This window comes from Scyliorhinus torazame, chromosome 4, assembly GCF_047496885.1.
Source record: "Scyliorhinus torazame isolate Kashiwa2021f chromosome 4, sScyTor2.1, whole genome shotgun sequence".
Taxonomy (NCBI): Eukaryota; Metazoa; Chordata; class Chondrichthyes; order Carcharhiniformes; family Scyliorhinidae; genus Scyliorhinus; species Scyliorhinus torazame.
In genome coordinates, this window is record NC_092710.1 from 225879773 (window position 1) to 225883009 (window position 3237).

The 3237-nt window shown below is 40.7% G+C and overlaps 1 non-coding gene across 1 annotated transcript; it reads left to right on the forward strand.

The window, feature by feature from the left end:
• Nucleotides 1-2691: 2691 nt before the first annotated feature.
• On the forward strand, nt 2692-2763 carry trnac-gca (transfer RNA cysteine (anticodon GCA)). Its single transcript has one exon. It is a non-coding gene; the product is annotated as a tRNA-Cys (tRNA).
• The last annotated feature ends 474 nt before the right edge of the window (nt 2764-3237 follow it).

The following is a 3237-nucleotide window of genomic DNA, read 5'->3' on the forward strand; positions in this document are numbered from 1 at the left end:
CAGACTCCGCACAGACAGTGACCCAAGTCGGGAATTGAATCTGGAACACTGGAGCTGAGTTAACCACAATGCTGACGTGCTGCCCAAATCTGCGCGATCCACGGGTGTCCACTGGTGCTAGCCCCTCACCGGTACCGGAATCGGTGAGGGGTTCGCGCCAATTTTCCCATCGTGAATTACCCACAGATTCTCCATTGGCACTGGCACTTAGCTTCGGGACCGGAGAATTTCATCCTAGATGTTTGAAAATCACTAAGGAATAAAGGAGCTGAGGCTATTTTCATCATCAAAAGATTAAACAAATGAACTAAGTTTGCAGAAACATTACCAGAATCGTTTGATGAATGTGTATACATTACACTGTTGAGGGCAGTACTCTAAAATTAACTGGGGGAACAAAATGTAAACTATGAAATTTTAAACTACACATTCGTTAGGGCAAGGACGTTCAATCTTTCAGAGCAGGGCCAGATCCATATGGTACAAGCATCGAATAGGCCACATACAAGGAAACATTTCAAAGCTATACGTCTCTTTCAACTTCATGGACCTGAAAACTATCTCCTGAATGCTGTGAAAACATTGTTCACTCATTCAGCCAAATGCACAATCAGGAAACAGCTTTATTTAATCCTCAAGGCCGAGGAAGTTTGAACTATTCTGTGCGTAAGCAGACGGAAAATACTGTGCATTGGACTAGATTCAGCCTACTATCTGCGTCCTGTACATGGCTGACCTGGAGGTAATTTCTTCATGTTTATTTGCTGACTTGTGGAATAGGCTGCCACCTAGTGCACTGAATGCCTTTGGGAGGAAGGATTTGTGTGGGATTTGCACAAAGATCTAAATGGCAGTAAAACGGCAGAGCTTTCTTTATTGTGTGTATTGCAGACTGTAATTTATGTTTACTTCATAAGCTTTAATGCAGTATCTTGTTTAATTTCTAACAAGAGGAGTGTTGATCCTCACTACCACCATGCCTAATGCACAGGTAAATTTACTTCCCCATACAATTGGACATTTGCTGCTGCTGAACCACACCCAGTACATATGTTACACTTTAGTTAATGAAGCATTGGGGCAGTCAAATTTCTGTTTTTAATTTGCTGCAGTATTTATATACAGATTGCTGGAAGGAACGTGCATGAAGCCAATATACTCAAAAACATTACAAGCATGCCAGTGGCATGGAGCCATGAAAAAATTATCCTTTTATAGACTCGTGGCTCTGGTGTAGTTAGACTCTTCCAAGTTTCAGGATGAGATATGGTCAGCTCAGTCTTTGTGAATAATACAAAGCCATAATGAGTGGCGAGAATAATACGTTTGAGCTGTTGCACATAGAAATTGCCTCGTGTCCTTTACTCGTAACACGTCATGAGAATATTAAGTACACTCATAAAGTGAGCAAATTGAAAGATGTTAATAAAACTGAAACAATCAAACACTCTAATGGAACCGTCAGTTACAATTTTACCCTCTCCTTAATTTTATCAGACATGAACGACTGTGGAAAACAATTGGGTGAGATAAAATCCATGATTAGATTTGAAGTGAGGCAGATTTACAAAAAAGATCTTCACTGGATAAATATACTATATCCCACAAAATGTCCTATGTGGAGAAAAACACTTTTCAATCTTTTGAGTAATATCTAAAAGATTTAGCAATCCTGGAAAGTAAAATATATACTTACGATATAATAATATTAATTACTTGCTCTATGATATATATATTTAATAAAGTCATTGTTATACGATGTGTAGAATATTAATGTCTACAATCAGTGGTTGTGCACGAAACAAGTACTTTTAGTTCTCTGTTTTACCATTAAACATATCTTCACAGACAGCCCAAAGACATTTGATAATTTTTGGACCTTCACAGATCACTTTTTTGACATTCATATTATTAAGGCTTTAATTAAAATCTGTCTTTACCATCCCTTAATCCACTCGAAATGTGTGTGGCATAACCAATCCCTTATCATCAAAGCTTCCAAAATTATGAAATGGCTGAATATGAGCCAGCTGAAACCCTTTGTTAATCAGGAATTTTGTGAAGCAATTACAAAGAGAGTGAATAATATATCAGTCATAATATCCAGATAGGAAGATGGAGTGGAAAAAGTTCACAGAGCGTGTTTACAAAATCTCAACTAAATCCAAGGTCTGCTTTGATGAAAAGATGTAGAGATTTGCACTCTTGTTGATGAGAAACATGCTGTCAGCCTCAGCTGTATCAATAACAGGAAGTTCACAGTACAGGAGCAACACTACACAATTGTCGAAAAGAGGTTAGACTGAGTGAAGTGCAGAACGCCTAATGGAAACAAAGTGGGGGAAATTCAATCAAACACCTGATTGAAAGAAAACTGCCTGTGATGTACCAAAATGTTATACATGGGCCAATCATCAATACTGTCAGGGATTATGCACAAATCATTGAGGAGCTCAAACAATTGGAAAGTTGGGTTAAAGATTTCAATGAGTTCTTCAGGAGACCGTCAGTGGTAAATTGATGCATTCTCTCAAATTTGATCGCTGTGTCGTCACGCTGTCCAAATGTTAGGGTGACGGTAAAAATGACAATAACATGAATGCTGGCTCGGATCTGTTTGGAAAATTCCAGACAGAACCATCAGGTTCTTCCTAAAATTCAGTGAGAAATTAAATCTAAACAAGATTGGAAGGGGGTATAGCTCAGTGGCAGAGCATTTGACTGCAGATCAAGAGGTCCCCGGTTCAAATCCGGGTGCCCCCTTGGTAACGTTTTGGGGCAGCATGGTAGCCTTGTGGATAGCACAATTGCTTCACAGCTCCAGGGTCCCAGGTTCGATTCTGGCTTGGGTCACTGTCTGTGCGGAGTCTGCACATCCTCCCCGTGTGTGCGTGGGTTTCCTCCGGGTGCTCCGGTTTCCTCCCACAGTCCAAAGATGTGCGGGTTAGGTGGATTGGCCATGATAAATTGCCCTTAGTGTCCAAAATTGCCCTTAGTGTTGGGTGGGGTTGCTGGGTGATGGGGTGGCGGTGTTGACCTTGGGTGGGGTGCTCTTTCCAAGAGCCGGTGCAGACTCGATGGGCTGAATGGCCTCCTTCTGCACTGTAAAATTCTATACAAAAAGCACACAACAGGCATGGGTTACATTATCTGCTCATTTGGAATTCTAGCATACCTTTAGCTTGAGACAAACTCATGCAGCTTGGATTGAGGTAGATTTTCTGATCCCATGGTCAT